The 15,237-nt window shown below is 37.6% G+C and overlaps 1 protein-coding gene across 8 annotated transcripts in view; it reads left to right on the plus strand.

The window, feature by feature from the left end:
* The window catches only part of CNTN5 (contactin 5), a 736,829-nt gene that overhangs the window by 369,090 nt on the left and 352,502 nt on the right, over window positions 1–15,237 (plus strand). The gene's annotated exons all lie outside the window — the stretch shown is intronic.

Consider the following 15,237-nt stretch of genomic DNA (forward strand, 5'->3'; position numbering starts at 1 on the left):
TCCCTGTAATTCACAAGCAGGACCACCCTCTTTTTCCTCTTAGATTATACAGAAGCAAAAGCATCCTTGTAAAAGCAGATGCTACCAACCATTCTTTGTTCTTTGGTTTGCAGGAATATGACTTTTTGGTGCTGCTCTTGCCCCTTAAAAGGACAGAGAAAAGAAACAAACAACTCCAACACTCAATAGATAGATACTGGTCTTTCAAGGAGTCTGCATCAGATCTTGAATGAGCTAACTGAAAACTGGCTCACTCTCTGTGTCGTTTGAATTGCATAATCCAGGTGTGTTAGTCACAATACTCTTTTTCTGCAGAATTAAATCAAATCCATCTAATTTTTACAAATGCATTAGTGCAGATTTCTCTAAAATAGATTTGTGCCTAATCACTTCTCAAATCTAGTTTCTGTTGCTTTTTTTTTCCTCAGCTTTTCAAAGCTGACTCATTTACTTTCCCCCTCTCCCCCCCCACTACTTCACTGACAAGTGAGATTCATTAAGTAAAACTAATATAGCAATACATTCACAATAGCTGGAGGAAGGAGGTGTTTCTGTTACTTCTGTTGCGTTATATATTCCAAGCAGTTAAAATAAAATTTATAGCACCCTGATGTCTTAACAGTAAACTAGCTTGTAATGAATTTGCTTTAATGAAATTACAGCTCTGGAGTATGACTGGAGAGTAAGTCTTTTGGTATTTGTCTGAATTCATATTAGATACAAGTGTAAAAAAAAAAACCAAATGTAACATGCGAAAATGGAGATTTTACAAAACACTAAGGAAAGATTTAGAATTGTATATTTTCAGTTAATCAACCAACTACAGGATTTGAGTTTTCTCATATAAAGATGTTTTTCAGATAGCTTATGAAACTGTACCTCAGCTGTCTTTACCTGTAGACTACCAAATAAAATCAAAATATCTTCCAAACAGAAGTACTATTCAGAAAATATCCTGAAGTTTGTTTTTGTGTCCTTTCTAATTAAAATGAAGAGAAATAAGATTGTCAAGATTTCATTTTTTAAAACATTATTTTGTCTAAACCAGGATGTAGATCTGCTAAGATATTTTTGCTTCAGAAAATTGGTATACATGTATTTGCCTTGCATATCATCCTTCTATTTAAGTGTTTTGGAAAATAGTGGATGTGGTTTTAATATCTACACTAGGCATCCAATGCAAGCACATTAAATCAAGAGTCTATCCTCTATGTATCATAAACAAAGCCAAAAATATCAGTCCTGGGAGATTATTTTAGGACCCAGACTGAAAGCCTAATTGGTGTCTGTTTTGACCAAGTGATTGTATCCAAGCTGTGTCACTCATCTACAGGATAACCATAATTTGCTCTCATACACAGAATGCTAAATTTTCTGTAATCCAAACACTTGACTCTTGTAAAAACAGCCTTTCCAAGTAAAAGGGTCTTATAATTTTAAGGGATGTGTGCATGCAAAAAATATTTTCTTATTATTGTTATCCAAAAATAGTAGGTAGAAATAGCAACTGCAAAGGTGACCATAAGTATTACTTGCTTTCACTTCAGTTTAAATTAATAGGGGCTGATCTATTTTCTGATTCTTCCTCTGAGACAGATGTACTCCATCTGCTGCTAGCAGACACTTCCTCCTAGACCAGGTTACTCAGTTCTCCATCCAACCTGTTTTTGAATACTTCCAGGCTTGAAGCCTCTACGGCTTCTGTGGGCAACCTGTTCCAGTACTCTACAGATCTCATGGGGAAGAATTTCCTCTCCATGTCTAATCTAAATCTAAAAGTTTCATGTCCTTCTTATGCTGGGGGCTCCAAAAGTGGGCACAGTACTCTTTACCTTTTCCTTTTCAGTCTCATTTCTTCTCTCCTGTTTTATTTTTTGTCCATTTTCTTTCCATCACAGTATTAGACAAAACATTCTTCTTAATACTGCTCTAGTAGGCATTAACGTTACTCATTTGACTTGTCTTCAATGCTTGTAAAACACCTCATACTATAGAACACTAAAAAGTGCAGGAATTCTACAGACTAAATCTTTGTAGATTTGTATTTCTGAATGCATGCAGCAGTTATTTTTCCCAGCCTTACTTTGGAGGTCTCTAGATGCCTAGGTGGAGGCAGCAGAAAGGAACCTTGCATGAATTTAGAAGTACTATTACACAGAGTGCATTAACTGAGGTTTGCAAGAGTTTGCTGTTGTGAAACAGAAATTCTTTGGAGATTCGTAGGCACTAAATACAACAAGAGAAATATCACCAGCAGCATGGTTTTTACATTCCCAGTGGAACTCAGAGAAACTATGGCAGCTTTCCTTCCTCATTTACGTTAGTTTCCTATTTCTTCAGCAGAGTTCAGAAAGAAGAAAAATGAATAAATGAATTTACACACGTGTCTACACTGTATTTTACTTCTTCTTGGAGAGATTGTAATAAAGCATGTCGATGTGTTGGATCTTAGGAAAAGGAACAGGAAAGGAAACAAATTCTGTATCTTTAGACTGAGAATATTGATCACAGAATGCAAATGTTACATTTTTTTTAATCAGGAAAAAAAGATCATTCCCCTTTCCTCTACATGTTTTAGGTATACTTTCCATTAATCAGTTAGCTAGAATTTGTATGTGTACGTGTGTGTGTGTACTTTTGTGCATATCATTCAGTTCATTTGTTGTCTTTTCTAAGGGGTTCTGTGGTATATTTTGTGCATGTTTTCTGATTTGCTGAGTTTCAATGAAAATATTTTATTTCTGTGTTTCACAGACATGTAATAAATTTTAGACATGACATAAAAATAAGAACTGAGGTGTCTCCTTTGTACTGGGCAGATTGTATTTTCAGCAAGAGATCTTTGGCCGTGCAAAGGGTGTCACAAACTTCTCAAGAGTTATCTAGATTCGTGTAGCTGATTTAGTGTGATGTGTTTCACATCCTTTTAATGGCATGATTACCCATCAAAAAGAGGCCGAAGTATCAATATTGGACATTGCTATATACTGTCATAGAATCATAGAATCAATCATGTTGGAAGAGACCTCCAAGATCATCCAGTCCAACCTATCCCCCAGCCCTATCCAGTCAACTAAACCATGGCACATAATACCTTGACATAATATTCTCTTGCTATTAAAGAAATAGAGATAGTTTGAGCTTTAATTAATACATTGTTCCTAGTCATAAGGACAGCTTTAATTTTTAATTTCAGCCACTCTTTACTTGAAAATTCTAATTGTCCTTTTAAAAATCAGCCCACAACTGTTGGGTAAAAACATTCTTTGACAAAGCTTATATAGAAAGAAAAATGTATTCTGAAATGTAGTCAAATTATGCCCTGGATGCCCTCAGTAGATTGCAAAAGTCTACTAATGTGCTTCATAGTGCAAATATTTTTTTCTTGGAACCTAGATAAATAAATGTTTGTTCTGAGTTGCACTCCTGCCATAAGTGTTTTTCCTCTCAGCGTATACTCAAAATTCTATGTCACTAGCATTACTGTTATATCAGCACGGATACAATATTCATAATAAATATTCAAAGTTTTCCTGTATTTTGACACAGTAGCAGAAGATCAAGTCAAATTTAATCTTATAGATCCTGGCATTTTCTTGCTCTGTGGCCAAAGGAACTTCCCTAGAATGAGAAGATATAATTGTTTAAGTCTTGGTGTAAACCCACTGAGCATAATCCAAGAACACACAGAAGCACAGAACACATCAAATGCTGGTTGATTGCAAATGGCACTGCTTTAAAAAGAAAAATCTTGTTTCCTTGGCATTACACAATCTATTAGAAATAAGTAGAGAGAGGGCTATGGAGTCAAAACTCAGATTTGTTTTACACAGGTTTCCTTTTCTGGTTTTCATCATCTCTAAAACACAGTTTTGTATAAAGGAGTTCTCCTCTTTAGGTTATTGTCACAGGTGTCTGCTAAGTGCATGTCATAGAGCTGTGAGCACCTGGAAAACTGCCAGCACAAAGGGCTGTTTTCAGAGTATGACATCTATGTGCTGTGCGATTTTCTGTGGTTTAACTGTTTGAGTTCAGACACCATTAGTCGGGGCAACACTACTGAATGTGCCAAAATTCTTTAGTTATTTTGCAATAAAGTGTTTTGTTCATATTATAGCATATGTTGTATTCTGGGTGGGTGGTTTATGTATTTTTTTTTTTAAAGGCTTTCTACTGAAAATGCAGAGACAAAAGAAAACAATAGAATTAGAGAACAAATGAGATTTCAAAGGACCTCTAAAGTTAATTGTGCCCCCTAGTCTGGTAAAAGCAAGGGTAATTATACCAAGATGGTCAGTCAGGACTATGTCCATTAGAGCCCTGAAAATCTTAAAAGTAGAGATCTTTTTGGAGCATATTTCAGTATTTGACCACTGCCATGGTAATAATCTTTCCTTGCATCCAACACAAATTTCTTATGTTTTAGCTTGTGTCTGTTGCCTCCCCCCGTGTCACTATACATCCCTGAGAAGTCTGGGTTCATCTTTTCTGGTCAGGCAGTTATGGGTAGCAGTATGTTTTCTTTTTTCAACTTGTCCAAACTGAACTCTGTTTCAACTTGTCCAAACTAAACTCTTAGAGTTTCTCCTCAATAATGATGTTCAAAAACCCTTAATTACCTCTGTGGTCCTTCTTTGAACTCACTTCTGCTTATTCATTTCTTCCTTGTACTGAGAAGGCCAGCAGAAGGCACAGTATTTCGTATATGTCTCATCATGGCTGAGCAGATGGAAAGAATCACCTGCCTTGACCTGCTAGCAGTGCTCTGCCTGATGCATCCCAGGAGGCTGTTGGCCTTCCTCGCCACGAGGGCACATCACTGGATTTTGGTCAATTTGTCACCTACCAGGACTGCAAAATCCTGTTCTGCCAAGCTGCTTTTCAACTAGGTGAATGCAGTCTGTCCTATCGCCTGACGTTATTCCATGACAGATACGAGACTACATGACACAGGAAATTTAAAAGCCACTCTGTGTCACATCCTGATGTGCAAACACATACAGATAGATCTCACCTCCTTTGCACAATTAGTTTCAAACTTGTTTGCAGTCTGCAAATGATGTTGCTTTGTGAGTACTGTATTGTGTTTCAATTAGAAAGTCTTTCAATGGCAGGAAAAGATCTAGAGAGTAAGAGAGATATTCTTGTACTTGTTTATAACTCCTTTTCTCTCTGGAAGCTGTATAAAATTGCTGTCCTGAATCAATATGAAAAGAAATGTTCAGATATTTTTTATATTTTTGGACATAGGAAAAATTAAGTTCTCAGTTTACTTTCTTCAAGTAATGTGCATAATAGCCTATGTTACTACTTTCTCCTCATTTTCATTTTATTCTCATCATCATTATTTCAGCATTTCAAACTGTCTTCCTGTTCTGATACTTTGGTTCCTATTTCAAAGTGCTCCTGCTAAATGTTTTTGTCAACTTCATCAATTCCAGTTAGCCAAAGGGGCTTTGTTATTGATTTCTCTAACATAGCACCTTGCTATTCCCTTAAAATTGTGCTTGTTCATCAAACTTCATGCTGTATGTGTGATAAGGTTAGCCAGTGCAGGTAAAGGATGCTCTTCCATATCAGGATTTTCTATGCCTCTTAAAAATCCACTCTATTTTTTTATGTACTGCTATGCTCATTGTTGCCTTTTGGAGAGAGTTAGGACAGCACAGAAATATCATCATCTCTTCATCTTTAACAAGCCAAGGCCTACTGAGGATAGTTTTCACCAACGGTGAAAATAGTTTTGACCAATGTTCTAGCATGGCTTAGTTAGAAGTGGTCAAAGAGCCTCTAGTTTTAAATTAGTTACAGAGAAGTACTTGTTCACACAGCAAGACTGCCATGCAATTTGGTATAAAATGGATATTAGCAGCTGCTGAAGCCTTAAATATTAGCAGGGCTGCAATTAACAGAAGACAAATACATAGCTACTTTTTGAATCTTGTTTGCCTTATGTAGGTGAAAATATGTTGTGCTGTCTCGAGATAAAGGCTTAGTGTAATGTCTGTAAGGAAATGGCTTTCTTCGTAATTTACGTTAAGCTGCTTGTAGGTGCAAAGAGCTGCAACATGAATGTACTGGGTAAGGAAATCAGAAATAAAGGAAAAGAATCACTGGCTGGAATGAGTATAGTAATACGATTATTTAGATGTTCCATTTTTATATAGGCTAAACCCAGCAGAGCTGATTATACTTTGTTATGTTTATTTGATTACTAGAATAACTCGACATATTATTTTACATATACAATGCAGGGTAACTGACATTGTGAAAGTCAACTTCTGTTCTTACCTAATGTATCTTACATCATTTCTTGTGACACAATTTTAATTGATTTTGTTTATGATTCATTTCAATTCCAGCTAATCCCCAATAAAAATAAATAGAGTTCAAGGGAACAGTATTGGCATTTTATAGGGGCACTAGGTAATTGATTTTGCTGTTGCAGCTGCAAAGGAGATATTATTTGCCTGAGACAGAGTAGCACAGATCTTATATTCTTAAAAACAAAGGTGGTTTTGGTAAAAATCATAATAGTGCTTTCAGAATCTAAGTCACTCACTCAAGAGTTACTGTGACTCAATGAAGTAAGAATATTTCAGTATGGGTCTACTGTCTATAAAATGTCATCAAATGATGGCAAAATGTCAAGTGTTTGTTAGACAATGGCTTATAGAATGCTTAATCATGACACCTATTTTTGTCTTTTATTGCTTAATTCGGGTATGTAAGATGTTATTGCCATATGCATGATCTATTAATGTGCTTCCTTTTTTTTTATTATTACACTATTGTTTTTTTATTTGAATTTATCACATTAACATGTGTAAGTCCCCATGAAACAGGACATAAATTAGATCATGATGTAAAAGTCTCTTCCTTTGGGGCTTGCTGTTACTTAATAGTTAATATTTAATGCTTTTGTGTTGTACTTCTCACTTGAGTCATTTCCTGTGTTACTTGTACATTTCCTTTTCTACAGGAGTACCCTTGAGGTCTTGTAATTTGCAGGCAGTGGGGACTTTCTATCAAGATTTGACCAGTCTCTTAATTATTTACCATCAAAGATCCTCTGAAGTTTTTATTGCCCCCTCATGGGTCATTTTCTAAAAAGCAATTTGCTGTTTTGGAGATAAATTAGCTTTATTTTGGCTTGTTCTTTTACACAGCAAAAGAACTGCAAATGGGCTCTTTTTTTTTGTAGGTCATCAGAGATCCTATTAAATTCTGTTGCCATCATTTTTTCACCTTCTTAAATGATCTATTGTTTCCTTATTAATAGCAGCAAACATCTTGACATTTTAGTACTTCAATTGCCTTTTTCTATTGCTTAGAGGTAAAATATGAGATTAAGTTTTTTTAGATTGTTTATTGTTTTCAGACTTATCTATCTCTCTGAAAGTTGAGTCATAGCTGGACAAAACTGGCTGTTGGGCAGCACATGGATAATGGGCTTTATGACCTCTGCTGGTCAACTACATGGGTCTTCTATCGTGTCACAGAAGAGAAAAGCATTTGGCTAGATCAAATCCACAGATGTGGGAGGAAACCATCTGGGAAAGCTCTTGATCCAGTCATGGATCTTGTCTTAATGTGCCTAGCCCAGTTGCTTGCTGGAAAGAGTTGGTGAGTTGTCATGACACTTTTAGAGCTGGACATCTATGGGGCATCGTTTCCCTTTCCTGTCTCCACTGAAAAATGTAGTGCAAATCCTGTGAATGTAGGAATATGAAGATGCTTATATGAAGGACTAAATTTAGTTGCCTTTGATTAAGCCTCAGTAAGTAATGATTCACAGGTTCCATTGGGTTGGAAGAGACCCTCAAATGTCATCTTGTCAATGAGCAGAGACACCTCCAACTATATGAAGTCTAATCTTGAACGTCTCTAGGGATGGAGCCTCAACCACATCCCTGGGAAACCTGACCTATTTCACCATTCTCCTTGTAAAAAAACGTGTAACATAAACCTACCCTAGTCCAGTTTAAAACCACTGCCCCTCATCCTGTCACTGTAAGGTCTTTTAAACAGTCCTTTTCCAGCCTTCCTGTAGGTCCCCTTCAGACAGTGAAATACAGTTATAAGGTCTCCTCAGATGCTCCTGCCCCTGACTTGAAAAAGAAACTGTTTGTCGCATTTCTGGAAGACACCAATTGGCTGAAGACAGACAGCTGAATCTGGATGATAGTGCCAGACTTGAAAGTAAAGCAAAGTTCCATCAAAAAAATTCTCCCTGCATTCACAAATAATAAAAAATAGTGTTTCCCTTGGTCTTACTTGCCTTTCCAGTTCCCCAAAAAATACTTGAACATCAACTGGAGGTCTACAAACAAGGCTAGGCTGTTCCATGTTGTTGTATTTCTTACCTTGTTTTAAATTAATATAGCACTTCATCTATGAATGAAATTGGGCTGGCAGATAGTTTACTACTTCAGCCAGTTATTTCCAACATTCCTATGTTTCAGTGCCACTGTTTGCAGTGTGTGCAAATATGTGTTTATGCATACAGATTGACTTTGTTGAACAAAGTGTATACTGCCTAATATTTGCCATAAAATGCTTATATGCAAGTAACTTTCTTTGTCATTCAGGATTAATTTTTTACTCTAGCTCACATACTACTTTTTAGTTTATGGAATAACTTTGACACTGCCTAAATAATAGTAAAAAAAATTATATTTATATAAGGTTCTTCTTTGGAATGGTTGCCCAGGGAGGTGGTGGAGTTGCCATCCCTGGAGGTGTTCAAGAAAAGACTGGATGAGGCTCTTCATGCCATGGTCTAGTTGATTGGATAGGGCTGGGTGCTAGGTTGGCCTGGACGATCTTGAAGGCCTCTTTCAACCTGGTTGATTCTATGATTCTATGTTGGAAAGCCCTACAGGTTCTCATGGACTAAGCACACCTGTATGAAAAATACTCAGAGGTTAACTTAATTCATTGCTGAAATGTAGCAGCTCTTCTCAGGTACCTCAAATTCTAGTTGAAGTACTTCTACTGTTCTTTGGATTACAGCATCCTCCACAAAATGTATGAAGCTATATTATAAGAAGACCAGAATTATACTTAGTACCCTAGTTTTAACTCATTTAACAAGGTGATTTAACCTTAATGCTAAACTGTTTGAAAACCTGGCATTTTTGAAAAACAAACAAACAAACAAATCCAAACAAGCAAATAAACAAAACATACACACCCAAAAAAAACCAAAAACACCAAAATCCAAAAAGAAAAAACTTAACCAACCGAAAAAAAAAGCCCTGAAAAAAAAAACAACCAAAGATACCCAACAAATAAACAAAACAAACCCACAGAAAACAAAACAAAACCAAAACAAACTAACCAAACAAAAAATCGAACAAGCAAAGAAACTAACAAAAACTAAAAAGAGGAATATGGAATCAAATCATACCTGGTCAGGCTTCTCTTATCCTCCACCTGGAGTACTGCATCCAGTTCTGGAATCTCTATTGCAAGAGGGATGTGGACATGCTGGAGCGTGTCCAGAGGAGGGCCATGAGGATGATCAGAGGGTTGGAGCAGCTCTGCTATGAGGACAGACTGAAAGAGTTGGGGCTGTTCAGTCTGCAGAAGAGGAGCCTCTGAGGTGACCTTCTTGTGGCCTCTCAGTATCTGAAGGGGGCCTACAAAAAGCTGGGGAAGAGACTTTTTAGGCTATCAGGTAGTGACAGGACTAGGGGGAATGGAGCAAAGCTGGAGATGGGGAGATTCAGACTGGACATGAGGAGGAAGTTGTTCAGCATGAGAGTGGTGAGAGCCTGGAATGGGTTGCCCAGGGAGGCGGTTGAGGCCCCATGCCTGTATATGTTTAAGGCCAGGCTGGCTGCCTGATCTAGGGTAGGGTGTCCCTGGGCATGGGAGGGGGGCTGGGACTATATGATCCTTGTGGTCCCTTCCAACCCTGGTTGATTCTATGATTTTATGATTCTACATTCCATAGATGTTAACAGATACCAACTTCCTACCACATGGTAGGCTAACATCCTGTAAGTCTGCATGTAAGTCCAGTCTGGACAAAGCAATTGCAACTGTCTGCCTTTGAATATCATTACCTGAAAGTGTTCAGGAAGGATTCAGCTAGAAAGTAAATGAACACAGTCTGCTTTCTTTGTTTCAAGAAATCTATAACATTATCAATATTTGTATGACAAGTGACAAAAATGCTCTCATAAGCTCATGTCCTGAAAGTTAAGCAGACAGAGGAACTGTCTTGAATTAAAATTACTTGTAATGTAGATTTATACAGACAATAAAACACTCAAAAAAAAGTGTCCATGTTTATCCTTGTCTCTTTAAGAATTAAGAACTATCGTGACTTTCACCTTTTTAGTGCATGATGATATACGTAGAAGCCAGCAAAATATATCCAGGCAAATGTTCTTGTCACTCTAGATGGCAAATTTCATAGAATCATAGAATCATAGAATCAACCAGGTTGGAAGAGAACTCTAAGAGCATCCAATCAAACCTGGATCACCCAGCCCTATCCAGTCAACTAGATCTTGACACTAAGTGCCTCATCCAGGCTTTTCTTGAATGCCTCCAGGGATGGTGCCTCCACCACCTCCCTGGGCAGCCCATTCCAATGCCAATCACTCTCTCTGGCAACAACTTCCTCCTAACATCCAGCCTAAAACTCCCCTGGCAAAACTTGAGACTGTGTCCCCTTGTTCTGTTGCTGGTTGCCTGGGAGAAGAGGCCACCCCCCACCTGGCTACAGCCTCCCTTCAGGTAGTTGTAGACAGCAATGTGGTCACCCCTGAGCCTCCTCTTCTCCAGGCTAAGCAACCCCAGCTCCCTCAGCCTCTCCTCATAGGCTTTGTGGTCCAAGCCTCTCACCAACTTTGTCACCCTTCTCTGGACAGGTTCCAGTACCTCAAATTTCTCTTGTAATCTATTTATATAATCAGCTTTTTAATTCATATCCATGTCATGATTACTTTGGCTTTCCACTTCAAAAATAGGGAATTATTTTACAATACAAATAGACCTGAGGACTACATGGTCTCAAATGAATTTGTCACCATTTTCTTTTCCTCAGTGTTTTGTTCTTTTTTTCCACCTTGACTGAACAGATGTATGAGCTTGAATGATGTCTCAGGATGTTTTGTTCCTTTTTATTAGCTGTACAAACCTCATTTTGCTTGCATTCATTTCCAACCATGAAGCTGCTATTACAATGATGTCAGTTTGGAAGACATTAACAGATGATCAGAATGCCTATTAAAAAAATGGGAGGGAAAGGCAAATATGAACAAGAAAGAGTAATTGGTTGCATGAGATGCAGCTGCCATGCCTCAACTGCAAGCTGCAGTGCTAGAGGCAGGTATCTAAAGAGATAATATAGAAGTGCCTTGCAGTCTGAGAGTCATATATCACAAAAAGAAATTATTGAGGAGAAAACTCTGTGTGTATGACTGTGTGGTTCAGTCATATACATAACATGAATCTTGGACCCTAGCTGTCCTTATTAATGAAAATTCTTGTGAAGGATTTATACATATAGACCACTAATTTCAAACTGAGGTTCTGAACACTGAGAGGCAAAATGAAAACATATTTCAGACCTTCCAGAGCTTAAAATTGGTCTGACCAAGTAGACAATAAGACACTAATTGTAAGGAAATGACAGGTTTTTTAACTCAGCTGGGATTTTGAATATGTAGCAATGATGATAAGGGCATGATTATTCCTGATGGAGGTGTTGTTTAGAGGGTGTTTATAATTAGACAGAGATTTTTCCAGTGCTTTGTCCTGTTCAATTTGTTCATTTTGATGGAAGAATCAATAGTGCTAGCTACAATAATTGGGAAAATTAGTAGCATCTAATACAACACAATATGCATGTCCTCCCTGTTATAGCTGGCATTTAGGCACAGCCTTGGCAGAATGGCAGGACATGTGCAGAGGCTGGAGACTCTGCAAACTGACAGCTGGTTAGATTTTGATCATTTTTCAGTTAAAATGCCTTTAGCAGAGCTGTGAAAACAGATGAGGAGGCAGGGAAGCTCTACAAGTGACAATGTCCCTACTAAGTCTAAGCATCTAATTGAAGGAATATATGCATAATTTATGTGAATGCCTGTTTTGCTGTTTCTTTCAAGCTGTAACTTTGGGGATTGAAGATTTCACTTAACTGCTATCACTTGTGCAGAGGCATTAGAAATACAAAAACTAGAGATGACAAAAGTTGCAAATAAAAACCTGAGTCAATTTTTCTCCTTTTGGGTTTTGTTTTATTTGATAGAAAGAATTTTTGCTTTACTAGAGTATGTGAAGAGGGGGAAATATCCTTAAGAAAGGATGAAGAATTAAACTAATTTTTTTTCTCTTTCTACTTGTTTCTCTCTGGAGATACTCAAAACTCACCTGGGTGCATTCCTGTGTGATCTGGTATAGGTGATCTTGCTCTAGCAGGGGGGGTTTGGACACATTCTATGATTCTAGTTTTAGAAAATTAATAAATGCTGTGATGATACTGCAGCAGAGAGACATTTGTCTATGTTGGGATCCCAGACATGGGAGAATACAAACACAAAAATATACCTAATCCATTAATCATCACACAGCACAAAAGAATAAGAAGAAGATCTGGACATGTTATTCTTGTGATATGAATGAGGTTTTCTGGAACTGTATACTTCCACATCTATTAATTGGCATCATGGCCACTGCTTTGTTCCTAGCACATCTAACAAGTGAATGACTTTTTATTTTACAACGTAAAATATTGTCCTAAATACAGCTCTTACTGTGTGTCCAGAAGTATCTAGGCCTTAGTTTTTATTATAAAGCTGTATCAAAGATCAGGTAATTTACTGGTTTCACTTAAAGAGTTGCCCTAACATTTGGTGAGATGATAGGAGAAAGCAGGCAGGAGAGAGAGGAAATGTAAGAATTAGAGAGCTACCCTTATAACTCCTGACCTGTTCTCTCAAAGAAAAAGGCAACACCAACACAATGTTTGGAACTAGATGGCATATTTTCATGCTATATCACTCTACCAAAGTTCATGACTGGAATTAATACAAAGGTCCTAGTTCAATAGCACGTATTTAACAAATGTCCTGGAAGCTGCAATCTGCACTGGGGCTGGTGTAAAGAAGTCCTTAGTATAAAAGCAAATGCCTGATGGATAACCTCTCTCTCAGCTATATTTCTAGTAAGTAACTGGGAATTGAATTGTGTGTGGAATCCTTCTAATGTTACACATTGGCTGAATTCCATCATGGAAATGATAACAGGTAGCTGGCATGATTCAGCTGAGAAACAAATCTTGAAAAGGAAATACATTCTAGAATATACTGCTTATGTATTTCTAAATATATCTTGATGCAATAGAGAGAGCCCTTAATGCTACCCAGTTAATGGCATTATCAGTTATCATTGATTTGACATTTTAATGTCAAAACTAATACTTTTATTTTTAACCTCAGTGGCCATTACTTCTATAACAATTTGGGTGGTAGATCCATCTACCCTACTTTTCATAAAAGTCAAAGTTCTGTAGTGCATAAAATGAATGAAGGAAAAAGTTGTCCTTGAAAGTAAAGGGAATCCTCACTTCCACCTGTTTAGTCTTGTAAATAATGTGAAGAAAAAATTACCATGTAGATTTGTGCTAAGGCTAGCATATGTGTAAGAGTCGAGAAGGAAAAGAAGTCAACTACTCTATCAGTCAGAAGATGTTTAAGCTGCAATGACAGAGAAGATGAAAGAGTCTGATCATATTTTAATTAATGCTAAGGGGACATGCATTGTTTTCTGGCAGTCTTCTTCAGCAGCCATATTGAAACAGTCAGTCTCAGAAAGCAGTGTTACAATCTGTTGGCTTGATGACTTTCCTAAATCTGTTTGCAATGCAGCCAATATTTTGTAAACCGAGGATGAAAAGCACCTAAAAGACTTAATGACAAAAAAAAAAAGAAAGGGTAGATAAAATATTTCATCTTTTTTGTTAGTAAGGAATATAAAATGATGTCTAAGTGATCAAAAGTGATTTTCCTTTGAAACAATTCTTTAAAATACCATATATTCATTAATCTATTTGGGTTTTTTTTAACCCAAAGCATTTTTTATCATAACAATTGGAATGTACCTGGAAATTTTTATGTTAAGATTCACCTTGAAAGCTGTTCTGGCAAATTGTGCTAAAGAAAGAAATCATGAAACTGCACCTTTTTCCTTATGTAGCAGTCATCTGAGGTTAGAAATAGGAGAGGAAAACTTTGCCAAGCAAGTCCAAGTCACTTCACAGTTGCTTTTGCAAGTATTGATTTTTGATCTGAGCAATACATTGCAACAGGCTGGAATTTTGTCAGCTAAAAGAAGGTTTTTTTCATATCAAGAAAAGTGTGTCCAGCAGGTCTAAGGAGGTTCTTCTTCCCCTCTACTCTGCCCTGGTTAGACCACACCTGCAATGCTGTGTCCAGTTTTGGGCTCCTCAGTTCACAGAGACAGGGACCTGCTGGAAAGGGTCCATCAGAGAGCCATGAGGATGACCAGTGGACTTGAGCATCTCTACTATAAAGAGACACTGAGAAACCTGAGGCTGTTTAGTCTGGGGAAGACTTGAGAGGAGATCTTATTGATGTACACAAATATCTGAGGGGTGTGTGTCAAGTGGATGGGGCCAATCTCTTTTTGTTTGTGAGCAGCAATAAGAAAAGGAGCAACAGCTACAAATTGCAACACGAAACCTCAACATGAGGAGAAACTTCTTTACAGTGAGGGTGAAAGAGCACTGCAACAGGCTGCCTATAGACCTTGTGGAGTCTTCTTCTCTGGAGACTTTCAAAACCTGCCAGAATGCATTCCTGAATGAACTACTCTTAGGGGATCTTGCCTTGGCAGGGAGAGTGGACTCAATGATCTCTGGAAGTCCCCTCCAACCTCTAAAAGTTCTGTGATTCCAGTATGGACACTGCATATCATACAATTAGAATACAGTTAGAGCAGAGAGATAACTTGCTTATATCACAGTCTCTTAGTAACAGGCTTGCCTGTGAAGCCTGAGGTGGAAGAGTTCGGGTTTTGCCCCTCAGATGCACAATGCCAGCCTGATGTGACACCAGAAAATTAAAGCCACAGTAATGAACTTTTTTATAAGATAGACTAGAACTGGTCTTTGCCCTGGTCTCCTCCCTTGACAGAGTAATCCACAGTGACTAAATAAGGAAGTCCTTTCCTGTCTTTCTTGTGGTTACAGAACATCCC

The sequence above is a fragment of the Pogoniulus pusillus genome, chromosome 3 (genome assembly GCF_015220805.1).
Source record: "Pogoniulus pusillus isolate bPogPus1 chromosome 3, bPogPus1.pri, whole genome shotgun sequence".
In the NCBI taxonomy this organism is placed as follows: Eukaryota; Metazoa; Chordata; class Aves; order Piciformes; family Lybiidae; genus Pogoniulus; species Pogoniulus pusillus.